The sequence below is a fragment of the Magnolia sinica genome, chromosome 3 (assembly GCF_029962835.1).
Source record: "Magnolia sinica isolate HGM2019 chromosome 3, MsV1, whole genome shotgun sequence".
In the NCBI taxonomy this organism is placed as follows: domain Eukaryota; kingdom Viridiplantae; phylum Streptophyta; class Magnoliopsida; order Magnoliales; family Magnoliaceae; genus Magnolia; species Magnolia sinica.
In genome coordinates this window covers 35,925,219-35,939,981 of record NC_080575.1, presented here as the reverse complement: position 1 = coordinate 35,939,981, position 14,763 = coordinate 35,925,219, and positions in this window count along the sequence as shown.

The window sequence follows — 14,763 nt, the reverse complement described above, 5'->3', positions numbered from 1 at the left end:
CCCTTATGCACATTGTGTGCCCACAGCTAGTGCATGACCTGTGTGTGTGACTCATGCATTGGCATAACATTTCATGATGACACTGCCCTTGCTTCATAAGGGCCTCGCCTCCACAGGGATATTTGTGGATGACCGTATGAGTGGACACCGAAAATATTACTTGAGCATACCGGGTGCATAGGATGCCCATGGGTGAAATTCTCAAAACTTCCATGGTACCAAGGATCTGCTCTAACGCCTTGATCGAGTGGAAACTATGAGCGCACGAGAGCCTTATACCGTTAGGCCACGACTCCCACTATCATATAGTCGGTTGGATAGGAGTGTGGCCTTACCTGCCTGGTGTGAGGAGGCATTGTTAGGTTAAGTCTGACCAGCTCGTAAATGGGTCCGCTACCTTCAAGCCTTGTTGGTGATTGGCTGTCCACATGCGGGTAGTGAGGTCTCTCATACTCATTTGACTGAGCGGGGTCTATAGAGCGGCAGTCGTTCAGCAGTTTAATGGACCCCGGTGACTTCTTTATGATTGGAAATATACTTGATATGTGGTTTAGATATGAGCACAGGCATTACTTGCATCGCATTAGCATTAGCTATGTAAGCCCCTTCATGTATTACCTTGGTATAGTATCCAGTATTCATTACATCATATTTATGATAAGCCTTGGTAAGGTAAGTGATATTCTCATTGAGCACGTTTCTTTCCTTGTACATCCTATTATTCTTCTGTGCACCTTTGTCACACACTTTCACCACCCTCTAAGCTTTTATAAGCTTATGCACGATTAATGCGTGTAGGAGACTCTAGGCAGGTATCATAGCAGCAGAGCATGGAGTAGAGTTGAGTTGAGGACTCCAGTGTTGCTGACTTTTCTCTCTTTTCCTATTATCTTATGTATGTTCTTTCGGACCTGATGTAAGCTTGTAAAAGTTTAAATTCTTAGTGGATTTTGTGATGTGTGCCCCTTATTATTCTCAAATGTACTTGTTGTAATCTTGGGTATGCCCATCTTAGAAATGATTATATTGTTATAGAAATCCTCCTTATAGGATCCCAGTTTCCTTGTGAGTCCAGTTACCGAGTATGGGGCGTGATAAGAGTTGGTATTAAAGCATAACAAGTAATTCTAGGATAACTCGGGATAACATCGCATGTCTGCTTAGCACATAGGACAAGTAGTGTCCCAAGACCTTTCCTTTCACTCTGTATCGAGCCTGTAATTATCCTGATTCTTCGCATTAGCATTATTTTGTAGACGATGCCTCCTAGACATGGCACCCGAGGTCATGGCACCCGTGGCCGAGGTACCCGTGGACGAGGCGCCTGAGATACCAGTCTTACTCAAGCACATCCTGTTCCTATTGTTGAGGATCCGATTTCAAAGGTACCGACCTAACCTGTTCCTCCGGTTAAACCTATAGCACCCGCTCATTCAGTTGCTCTGGTTCCCCCACTAATCTCCCCTCCTTAGCCTGTTGTTTTAGTTACAGAGGCTCCTACCCCGTCGACCGCACCCGTACCTCCGCTTGAGGTGAGTGTCGCCCCCGCCATTCTGACAGTACCTATAGGAGCAGAGGATTTCCATCAGCTGATGCAGCTTGTTGCCACCTCATTACAGACCTGTCAGCCAGCTACCGCTGAGGTTCCTAGGCAGTCTGACTTACCACGTTCTAGTGCGATAGCCCGAGAGTTTCGACAGCATGATCCTCCGAGGTTTAGTGGTGACCCCGACCCTTCTGCCATCGAGGCTTGGCGCACTGAGGTTGCGAGGATTTTTTACACTATTCAGTGTCCTGCAGATCAGAGGGTATCCCTTGAGACCTATCTTCTTTAGGGTGAGGCTCGTCATTGGTGGTCATCCGTATCCAGGATGGTTGGGCCTCAATTCGTTTGGACATGAGAGGAGTTCGTGGTCTGTTTCGACCATAAATTCTTCCCTGAGCATGTTCAGATCCAGTGGGCAATCGAGTTTGAGACCCTAGTGCAGGGTGATTTATCTGTATCTCAGTATGAGGCCCGTTTCTTGGCCTTGTCTAGATTTACTCCTCATCTCACCAGTGATGAGAAGATGAGGGCATATTGTTTTGTGATTGGTTTCTGCCCTGCCCTTTGCAGCCGTGTAGTAGGGCATTACTTGGAGACGTTCGATCCGATCATTTATCGAGCATTAGTTTATGAGGAGGACAGGGTTATGACCCAGAGGTTGAGAGAGCAGAATTCCAGGGGGAGATCGAAAGAGGAGAGCACTAGTCGGGAGTTCCAAGCAGTACAGTCAGCAGAGATGGAGGGGCAGATCAAGGTTTCGGCAGCATACGGTTCAGACAGTAGCTTCATCATCATCTTCAGCACCACCAGCCACTTCCTCTTCTGGCCCCTTTTTCGGTGTTTGCTTTAGTTGTGGACAAGCCGAGCATCGGAGGCGTGAGTGCCCTCTCCCCATTCAGCAGTAAAGGCCACCACAGTTACCCCCTCCTCGTCCTCCTCAGAAGCATCAATAGAGAGCATAGCTTCCACCCGCCGCTCCTAGGGCTCCTCCTCAGCAGTAGAGGCAGCCAAGCAGGCCTCCTCAGCAGAGGCAACAACAGTCGCAGCACCAGCAGAGGGGATATCCATATGTCCGGTCCCTTGGTCCAGTGTGTATCATAGGCCAGCAGGCTCAGACTCAAGACCCTTAGTCTTCCAGTTTGATTCCCCTACCGGCTTAGGGCCGCTTTTATTCTATGCAGCAGACGCTAGGCCAGGACCCACAGTCATCGATCGGTGGAGTCGTCGAGGGTATTCTTCTTGTTTCTGCTTGCATCGCTCATGTTTTATTTGACTCTGGTGCTTCCCATTCCTTTGTGGCCGAGAGGTTCTGCAGATCGACCGGTATTCTATTGGAGGGTGTGTTTGAGGCCTTAGCCATTTTGACTCCCATGGGGAAGTCTATTGTGCTGACCCGTCACTGACTTCTTACCCAGTGTTAGTAGGCGAGATGTTCCTTCCTGCCGATCTGTTCGTGATGCTGATGATAGGATTTGATGTTATTCTGGGTATGGACTGGCTTGCAGAGTATGGGGCTATCTTGGACTGTGAGGCGAGGATAGTCACGTTTCACATTCTAGGCTTACCAGTATTCCAATTTATCGTCGAGCCCAGAGGAGAGCCGTTATCTAGTTTCTTGGCTTCTGTCATTGAGGATTCTGTGGCAGAGAGTATTGAACAGCTGCCAGTTGTTTCTGAGTACCCAGATGTGTTTCAGGAGATTCTGGGGTTACCGCCGCATAGGCAGGTAGAGTTTCAAATTGATCTGGTACCCGGTACCACGCCTATCTCGAAGACCCCCTACCAGATGGCACCATTAGAGTTGAGGAAACTATAGGAGTAGTTGGATGAGCTCCGGGAGTTAGGTTTCATTCGTCCTAGAAGTTCGCCTTGGGGAGCCCCAGTGCTGTTTGTAAAGAAGAAGGATGGTTCGTTGCGGCTCTGTGTGGACTATCATGAGCTCAACAGAGTCACCATCAAGAACCGATACTCGCTTCCCCGTATTAATGATCTGTTCGATCAGTTGCAGGGCTCACATTATTTTTCCAAGATAGACTTGCGCTCCGGTTACCATCAGATTCAGGTCCGAGAAAGGACATTCTGAAGACTACTTTCCATATGCGCTAAGTCACTTGAGTTCCTAGTCATGTCATTTGGACTGACCAATGCGCCCGCCATATTCATGCAGCTGATGAACGAGTTTTTTCAGCCGTTCCTCGATCAGTTCGTGGTGGTATTCATTGATGATATTCTTGTATATTCGAGGATCCGAGAGGACCATGCTAAGCACCTGCAAATTGTGCTTGAGACCCTTTATGTCCACTAGCTATATGCGAAGCTGAAGAAGTGTGAGTTTTAGCAAGAGGATATGAAGTTCCTCGGTCACGTGGTGATGAGGGAGGGTGTCACTGTGGACCCCTCGAAGGTTGATGCAGTGCGCCAGTGGGGCCAGCCCACGAACGCGTCTGAGATCCGTAGCTTCCTTGGTCTAGTGGGATATTACCAACAGTTTATTGAGGATTTCTCCTGTATTGTTGCACCGCTGACCCGATTGATGCGGAAGGGCATCGAGTTCGTCTAGAGTGACGCCTACGAGGAGGCAATCATAGAGTTGAAGGACCGCCTTACGTCCGCTCCTGTTCTCACTTTTCTTGATGGGAGTGAGGGTTTTGATGTTTTCACTAATGCTTCAGAGTTGGCTTAGGTGTTATACTGATGCACCACGGGAAGCCAGTGGTGTATGCCTCGCGCCAGCTCAAGGTCCATGAGCTGAACTGCCCCACTCATGATTTGGAGCTTGCAGCAGTTGTCTTCATACGGAAGGTGTGGAGGCATTATCTATATGGGATCAGGTTCGAGCTCTTCTCGGATCATAAGAGCTTGAAGTATCTATTTTCGTCGTCCGAGTTGAACCTACGGCAGAGGCGATGGATGGAGTTATTAAAAGACTATGATTTTGATCTTCAGTACCACCCAGGCAAGGTGAACGTTGTGGTGGACACGCTCAGCCGTCAGCTACGAGGCCTGATAGCACATGTGATGGTTCGATAGTGGCAGATGCTCGAGGATGTTTCAGAGTATGACTTTGAGTTTGGTCTGCAGTCTTCGATTGTTCAGCTTTCGAGCTTGTCAATTCAACCCTCTTTGGTGGATAGGGTGATCGAGGCTCAGCAGACAGACGAGTCACTTCAGGAGTACCGAGCAGAGGCCGCATCCATGGAGTAATCAGACTGGCAGATTAGTTCCGATGGTAGATTATCCTTTAGAGGCCGATTGTGTGTCCCGGACGTGCCAGAGTTGCGTCGTGATCTAATGACTGAGGCACACCAATCGAGACTTACCATTCACCTGGGCTCCATGAAGATGTATCGTGATATGAGAAGGCAGTACTTTTGGCAGGGGATGAAGCACCAGGTCGCTAGTTTTGTGGCTGAGTGTGACACATGCCAGCGTGTCAAGGCCAATCACCAGAGACACACTGGTCCCTTGTAGCCATTAAGCGTTCCAGAGTAGAAGTGGAGCACGTATCGATGGACTTCATCGCAGGTTTACAGAGGACTCAGTGCGGTCACGATACCATCTGGGTTATCATCGATCGTCTGACAAAGCCGGGTCATTTCATTTCAGTACGTGCTTCTTGGTCCATGGACCAGTTAGCAAGGATATTTATTGAGGAGATTGTGAGACTGCACGGCATCCCAGTTTTGATCATTTTAAACCAAGACTCCAGATTTACGTCTTAGTTTTGGAGGAGTTTTCAGCAGGCGTTGGGGGTCACTTTGTATCTCAGCACCCCTTATCATCCGCAGACGGATGGATAGACCGAAAGGGTCAACCAGATCCTTGAGGATATACTCAGGACTTATGTGATCGACTTTGCAGGCAGTTGGGATAAGCATATACGCCTGGCCGAGTTCGCGTACAACAACAACTATCAGGTGACTATCGGCATAACCCCTTTTGAGGCACTTTATGGTAGACCATGCAGATCTCTTAGTTGTTGGACCAAGGTAGGAGAGAGTTGTCTCTTAAGTCTCAAGCTTGTGCAGCAAATGTCAGAGGCTATTGATGTTATTAGGCAGAGGATGCGCATAGCTCAAAGCCAACAGAAGAGTTTTGCTGATCGTCGAAGTCGACCTCTCGAGTTCGCAGTCGGGGACATGGTATATCTCAAGGTCTCACCTATGAAGGGTGTGGTTCGTTTTGGTGTGAAGGGCAAGCTTGCCCCGAGATTCATTGGACCTTTTGAGATTACTGAGCACATAGGCGCTATGGCCTATAGGCTTGCCTTAACTCCTAAGTTGTCCATGATCCACGATGTATTCCATATCTCTATGTTATGGAAATGTGGGTTAGACACTATTCCCATGATTGATTGGCAACCACTCGAGGTCTGTGAGGATGCTTCCTACATTAAGCAGCAGGTTCGTATTCTTGATCGGAAGGCGCAGATCCGCAGGACCATGGTCATTCCCTTGGTGAAGGTGCAATGGGGTCATCATTCGGAGGCCGAGGCATCTCGGGAACGCGAGGCCGAGATTAGAGAGCATTATCCTCATTTATTCGATGATTGATTGTTTATATTGCTTGCATTGCCTTCTTTTTTTATGATTGCTATATGATGATGGTGTTTATTTTTCATGTTGTCCTGCATTGGTCAATTTCGGGGATGAAATTTCTTTATTGGTAGGGAGGGTTGTGAGACCCGAAACGAGTTCGCATGTGTGCATGTGTGTGTGTGAGTATGCATTCCGTCCATTTTGGTCCCACGGTCTTATTGGTCAAATTCAGGTGACCCGTGACCCTCGGATAGTGTTTGCGGTCATCTTGAGTTCGGCCATGTAGACCCGACTCGAATTGACCTGAGACCTATGCCATTGCGACCACATCGTCGTTACGGTTCTAACGCCACATCTCATGCGTAAATCCGACGTGTCCACCAAAAGTTGTAGGCCATACATTATTTGGGCCATTGATTGCATTGACCCACCTGAATTAGACATTTCCCCATGTGCACGTTTGCCAACGGTGATGACATCACCATTTCCATGATGACATATGTCCTAGCCTAAGGACCTATAGCCACCAAGCAAGCATGGGATTTCTTTCTCCGAAAACAAATCATGAGTTATGTTTTTTTCCTAGGCAATTATGACTCACCCTGCCCCATGAGCAATGAGTATTTTGCTCTTCTCAAAACCTATCATTTCTTTTAAACAATCATTTCCTCCCATGGCTACAATTATCTCATCTCTCCCCCTCTTTCTTCATTTCTCTCTTCTTCTTGCTAAGCTTTGGACGTCCACCATTGCTGAAATTTCTAGCCCACTTTTCTCTCTCTTCCCGCTTAATCCAACCCTCTAAATCACATCATCACCATAAAATCCTCTTCCTTGAAGCTTGAGGAGTATGGTGGTTGAAGAATCTTGAAGATCCATCATGTGGGTGAGTATATAGAATAGATTACATTGTTTTTCTTCATAAATCTTTCATTGTTTCATATGGAGAGTGTAGGACTCACCATATCAATGGTGGAGGTCCTACAGCATTCCTTGGATGTGGTCTATAGCCACCACTTGCATGCATGTGATCTTGATGGGGCCATTCTTCATGGACCCCATCTTGATGAGATTTTCCCCTTCATCTATGCATCATGGGTCATCTAGACCTTAGATTCTTAGTTAGGGCTCATGCATGTATGGGACCCTTTTTAATCTTGCATGTACATGTTGATTTCTTCATTGTGGAGGGTTCATAGTAGCGGAGCCCTCTCTATGGCCAGCATGTTTCCTTTCTTCTTCTCTCATCCCCTTTCTGTGGTTTGGATGTGATGAATTGTGTGGCCCACCTGATGTGCCATGCAACCAGGTTCTTCAAATTTTTGGGACATCCAGGCCCAAGTTACTGGATGCCCAGGCCCAACTATGTTGCCTAATTTTGTTGTTTGATTTGGAAGGCCTTCGGGCCTGATTTCTTGGATTATCTTGGAAGGGGCTTAGGCCTGAGAGTTGTGTGACACATCAGGATGGACCCTACCTTGTGGAATCTGTGATTTATTTCCCAATTATTTATTTTATGGGCTGATCTAGACAGGAACATGTTGTTGTACAGATTTCTAAAATTTTATAATGCGGTAATATATGGGTTGTAGGCCTTATTTGTGGTCTCTTTTTTTCCTGATTTCCTAGACTTTTCTTTGAGGTGTGGACCCCAACTAGAAGCATGATAAGTCCCACCTTCAACTGTCCCTGTTTGATCACCCCAAAGGGTGGGCCAAGGAGGTTGTACGGTCCAGATTTTTTTGGATTGTCCAGCCACTCTGGTTGCTGGAAAAACATAAATATCAGCCTGTTTTTCAAATGGTGGGCCACCTTTGTGGCCCCCACCTTGCTGTATACTTGTATAGGGATGATAGTCTTGCTTTTTCCCAAATTTACATAGACCTGGGCCCACTCAAATGGGGTGCAGAAGCCAAGGACAACAACATTGCTGCAGGAGGGAAATAAGATCTGGACCTTGCTGTCCATTTGTACAAAAATTCATGGCCTTCCCCTTCACCCATTTTGCGGCCCACCTTGTGGGGGTCCATCTTAGGTGCATGGGGGCCACCTGCACCATCAGATTTTGGGGAGTTTTGGACCCACCTTGGTGCTGAAATGGGCCAACCGTTCCACCCTTGGGACGCCCAAGGATGGGCTGGCCGTCCGATTTGTGTGGCCCACCTTGATGTATGCGTTTTCCCTAGGCCGTCCTCCATTACATGGCCCCCCCTTACATGTGGTCCACCTCCCTTGAGGGACACCCACAAGTAGGGCCCACCATAAGGTTGTAAAGGGGCAGCCATCCAGGCCCCTTGGGATGCCCAGGCCCACCTAGGACGTACAGGATTTTGGGTGTTGCTGGACTTTTCGTCCAACAGCAGGCCCACCATGATATATGTGTCACATTCACTCTGTTCATCTGGTGGGACCCAGTGTGATATGTGTGGATCACCATGGGTTAGTAACGCATTTAAATTAAATAAATTTCTGGACTTCAATAGGCTCAGGAAATGGGTGGGCTGGAATTCCAGCAAGGGGCCCAAAATTTGCTACATGGTTAATTGTTTTGGAACTATTGTGGCCCACCAGATTTAAGGGAGTGTTGCACACACTCCTTGCCTTCTTTCCTTAAACATTTTTGGGCTTAATTAGTGCCTCTTAAGTCCCACCTTTGTGGTGATATTGTAGGCTAACCTTAACTAGATTTTTAAGTAGTTTTATAGGCCTAATGGACTGTAAACCTCTTCCTTGAGCACAACATTGTACAAGGGCTGACCTTATTGAATTGTGAGCCCAATGTTCTATCTATAAGCTAATCATGTATTATGGGCCTTGATGCCCTCATGAAGTATTTTAATTATGGGCTGACTTGCAAGGCCCACATTGATGCATATTGTGGAGGGTCTTGCTAAGTCTTTAGGCTGATATGGCAAGGCCCACACTGTCGATTTAGGCCCTGCCCACGTGTATTTTTTTTGGGTTTGTGGGCTGCTCTCTAAGTCCACCATAAATCATGAATTGAATGACTTTTATTTTTGGGCTATTTGCTCAAGGCCCATTATGTGACATTATATATATGCATGGTCACCCTTTTGTGTTAGTAATTAAGCCTTGTGGACTAAGTCCTTTTAGATAGGCCCATTGATCTTGGGCCTATACTCTCCCATCTATTGTGATGGGCTCAATGGTAAGAATATGCATGAAGTTGGGCCCTTGGCCGCCTATTAAAATTGACCCTATACTTGGGCTAAAAAGTGAGGCCCAACTCACTTGTGTTAAATGTGAGAATTGCCCATGTAAATGATCTACCAGGCTGCCCATGAAGCCCACCACAACATATGGGTCTATGACCCTTATGGTTGGGTCCAAACCTCACTTGAGGGCCCACTATATGGTCTATGAGATTGGGCTTGGTGTATGGCATATTAGACCATACATTTCTTAGGCCTTAGACCTTACATTATGCATAGTGGGCTACCTTTTGAGACCCAGTTGAGGTTGTATGTCCTCCTTGGTGGCCCTAATGTAGGCCCATAGAGGCCCTTATAGGTGGTTGAAGGTCCACCTTGGGCCTGGCTATGACCGTTCCTTTTTAAGATCATGACTCTCTCTTAGCTTGTGGGTCATCCCAAAGTACTGGGCCCCCACTAGAGGATTTTTCTTCTCCCTATGACATTTGTTTATGTGCTTAGACCTTGACCCTCCTTAGGACGGAGGATTCAATTTTTCCACAGGAAGCACACGTTCTTGTGACCCATATGCATCATCTGTATGAATTGATTGCATTATGTGGTAGTCATTGAGGGATGGAGTTTCTCACCTTATGCACATTGTGTGCCTGTAGCTAATGCATGACCTGTGTGTGTGACTCATGCATTGACATAGCATTTCATGATGATACCGCCCTTGCTTCATCAGGGCCTCGCCTCCAGAGGGATATTCGTGGATGGCCGTATGAGTGGACACCGAAATATTACTTAAGCATACCGGGTGCATAGGATGCTCATGGGTGAAATTCTCAAAACTTCCATGGTACCAAGGATCTGCTCCAACGCTGTGACCGAGTGGAAACTATGAGTGTACGAGGGCCTTATACCGTTAGGCCGCGACTCTCACTATCGTGTAGTTGGTTGGATAGGGGTGTGACCTTACTTGCCTAGTATGAGGAGGCATTGCTAGGTTGAGTCTGACCAGCTCGTAAATAAACCTTCAGGCCTTGTTGGTGATTGGTTATCCATGGGTGGGTAGGGAGGTCTCTTATGCTCGTTTGATTGTGCGGAATCTGTGGAGCAGTAGTCATTCAATAGTGTAATGGACCCCAGTGATTTCCTTATGATTGGAAATGTACTTGATATGTGGTTTGGATATGAGCATTGGCATTACTTGCATCGTATTAGCATTAGCTGTGTAAGCCCCTTCATGCATTACCTTGGTATGGCGTCCAGTATTCATTGCATCGTATTTATATTAAGCCTTGGTAATGCTAGTGATATTCTCATTAAGCACGTTTCTTTCCTTGTACATCCCGCTATTCTTCTGTGCACCTTTGTCACACACTTTCACCACCCTCTAAGCTTCTATAAACTTATGCACAATTGATGCGTGCAGGAGACTCTAGGCTGGCGTCATAGCAGCAAAGCATGGAGTAGATTTGAGTTAAGGACTCTAATTTTGCTGACCTTTCTCTCTTTTCTCATTATCTTATGTTTGTCCTTTCGGACCTGATGTAAGCTTGTAAAAGTTCAAATTCTTAGTGGATTTTGTGATGTGTGCCCCTTGTTATTCTCAGATGTACTTATTGTAATCTTGGGTATGCTCGCATTGGAAATGATTATATTGTTATAGAAATCCTCCTTATAGGATCCCAGCATCGGAACCTACCTAAGGAGCCAAGAATAGGGTACTAAGGAGGCTGTTGCGGCCAGAACCGGCCATCGGGTTTCTTGTGAGTCCGATTACCGAGTCTGCATGACATTGTTCGTGTCCTCAAACACATTAAGAAAATATAAAGTGGCTATTATCTCGTTAAACTCTTTCAAGTGTAGATATGGACTTTCATATTTAAGTCCATGAAACTTTGGAAGGACTCGGATCACTCCTAGCTTGATATCTATATTTCCTGTATTTTCTAGAAAAATCATACAGGAAGGTGTGCTCACCCCCGCCGGTTGTAAATAATCTCGTAAAGTACGAGGCGAGGATGCATGATACACCTCATTCTCATCAGGGGCCTCTTTAACTAGAGGTTGAGGTTGATTTGTAGGTTGATTAGCAGCCATCACTTTTATTAACTCTGAGGATCTCAAGTGGTGTCTAGTCCTGTGACGAATAGGCCACCCTTTGACTAATCCTCATTCACTTAATAGACATAGAGTGATATCACAGACCTACTTGGGCATGAAACACTCTCAGCTTTCAAGTACAAATTTTAACCTAAAATCTAAGAATTAAAACTACAGCAAACAAGAAGTAAGAGAGACAGAGAGTGAGAGAGTTAGAATGAAGTTATCAGATAAAAGATGCTAGGTTAGGATCCTACAAAATAGAGAACAAAGTTAGTTTATAAAAACAAAGTAGAAAAATTCCTATCCTAAGAATAAAACAGAAAGTTAATCCTAATCTTAACCTAATTCTAAAACTAATTAAATTCAGAAAAGCGCAACCATAGTCCCCGGCAACGACGTCAAAAACTCTTTCACAACCCCAAGTGTAGTGTCACAATGTAGTAAAAATCTCGGTGAGACCGAGTTCGAATCCACAAGGACTAATCTCGTACGTTTCTAAAAGTAACTAGAACTAGAGCTAGAAGAAGATCTAAATTACAAATCTGAAATAAATGGAGTAATTGTGAATATTATAGATTGAAACTTGTGAATTTAAAGATGGGAACTAAGGTGTTAAGGATCCACTTGTAGCTATCAAGATGCTACCTTACTTGATTCAAGAGACACAACTGGAATTAGAGTCCTATCTTTTCCAGTTGGAAGAAGAGATGATCAAATCTCTGAACTTTCATTGAATCAGTCTCAAGAGATGAGAATTGTGAAGATTTGGAAGGGATTTTGCCACCCAACTATGCCCAGGAGACTATGGCAAACAACAGGATTTACCAATCCCACAATCTCAAATAAGAAAAGAAGATATTTAAAGCTAACGTAACGTCTATTGTAATTTAATTACAACAAATCATAGAAAACTAAAAATATTTATTAAAATCAACTATAAATCAATGAGATTCAATATAAACATGAATCAAAGAACAGTAAACATCCCAATCACGCAACAAGCTTCACCTCTTAGCCCTAACTAAGAGGTCTAGTTAACCATATACGTGATTAAACAAAAATCTCTTAAGGAAAACATTTAAAAAAAAAAAAACTATGGAAGAAGAAGAAAACTCTTGGCGGCGGTTCTCCACCCTTTTGATCAACTCCTTAAACCTTAGAAGATGCTTTAGAGCATCTTAGGAACTATTTATAGTTGGGGAACTCCAACTTTCGCACCGAGTTGGAAAAGTCCGAAAACTACCTCAAATTTACGCAATCCGTGCAAAATTTGCATAACCTTTGACTAGTTAAGAGCAATATTCAACTGGTCGAGAGTCATCTTCGACTGGTCACGAGTCGCATGAATTTAAAAGATAATGTCACTGGAATTCGAGCTGAAGTTTCTTAGGATAGTCGAACCAGAACTTAAGCTAGTTGAATTTCATGCGTATACCTTTTCTTCACGTTAAATCTTCAATTCTCTTCATTCCTCACTTAGTTTCCTTGAATTCTTCAATCTTGGTCTTGTGAGATCCATTTCCTTAGTGATTCTAAATCATCAAACCCATGCTTTTAACATTCTTTTTAATCCAAGCTCTTAGATTCACCTTGCAATACAAACATGTATAAAATATACCCATTAAGCATTATCATGTTCATAAAACCAAGATATAAATAGGGGGAAATATGCAATATTTGACACTCAACAACAACAACCCTACGACTCTATATAGGGTGCCTACCATAGGCAATTTTCTTGTCTTTCTTCCTGTTGTGTGGGCACACAGCACCTCCTTATGGCACGGTCACACAACTAATGAATTTTGTGCCTTAACAGATATATGGTATTGACGCTTTTTAACCTGAAAGGCATCACTCGATAGCAGAAAGCTCCCCATGGTGTGTTGAATGTTGATTTTTTGCCATCTTCTACAACCATTTTGATTTGATTATATCCATTGAACCCATCAATCATGTTCCCTATAGTGTTTTCGACCAAAGTATCGACGGGAGGTAGAGGGAAATCGTCCTTTGGGCTAGCTTTACTGAGGTCTCGGAAGTTGATGCACATCCGAACCTTACCGTCTTTCTAGGGAACTAGGATAATATTGGTGAGACATTATGGATAGTTAGACACTACCAGGAATCCTATGTTTTATTGCTTGATGACCTCTTCACGATCTTTCAGGATCTAGTCTGGTCGCATTCTTCATAGCTTTCGCTTGACAGGTTTAATTGGGTACATGGTGCATAACCAGATCTTCATCAAGCCTAGGCATATTTTTGTAGGAGAAGGCAAAATTTTACACCCTTAGTTTCAAGAAATTGATCATTCTTTGCCTTTCTGGCGGGTAATGATTCTTTCCAATGCATACTTCCCAAGGAGTCTCGATGGCACCAAGATTGACCACCTCAAAGTTGTCAGGTACAATGTTTTCTTTTGAATCGAACTTTTAAGGAGATCCACAAGCTTAGAAGTTAGATCATCATTTCGCAGGTCCTCAACCATTTCTAAACCCATATGTTTGAAGTCGAGTTCTACAGTGAAATCGTAGATGTCAACGTAGAATTTATCTGGCTTAAGGTCTAACTTTGTGTTGTGTGTGGCTTTTAAGATGTTTTCTGATTTTTTAGAGTGATGTATGAGTATTTTTAGATTTTCTAGGGCTTTTGGTGCTTTTGGGGTTTTGTGGGTTTTTGGATTTATTTTCTTTTACAAATGTTAGTCCTTGAGTAAGATGACATTTTGAACCAAGGGCTAACCTGATTTGTCTTGGGATGCGCATAACAATCTGTATAGATATATTTTTTTGTAGCCGACATTGTTAGGTGTTCACTCGGCCAACCTAATGGTCAAGGGAATTGTGAACCAATTTTGGCCCTATACTCCCTCCCATTGAATGACAAGGGCTACTAATGCAATGGGCAGATCAACTCCATCGTGTCCAATCATAATAATGAAACAAGGACTGGGTTTTGAATCTGTGTGAGATGGAGCATGTTCTTCATCATTCCTATGGTTGGGATGTTCCTCGAGTTGTCGCATCTATGGTGGGACCATAATAGAGGTCCAATCGATAAAAGGTAATTGTTGCCCCTTACCCCCTTGTGGGCAGGGCAAAGCAGATGAAACAGGAGTATGACCGTGATCTGACTAGATGAAATATGAGAGATTGAGGTTATGGTTGTGACTCAGATGAGTGAGAATGTGGTTGTAGTTTGGCTAAGTGGAATTTGGATGAATGTTGGGAGGATTCCGACACTCGTGAACTGGACTGGAGTGAAGGGAAGATGGTGACCTTCTTGCAGAGTCTTCCCTCTTCTTCTTCTTCTTCTTCTTTTTTGTGCTCTGAGATGGTTTTTTTTTCCTTAGAGAGATATTCATATCCTAGTCCCGCATTTAATATCCTTTCTTATACCTCGATACTTT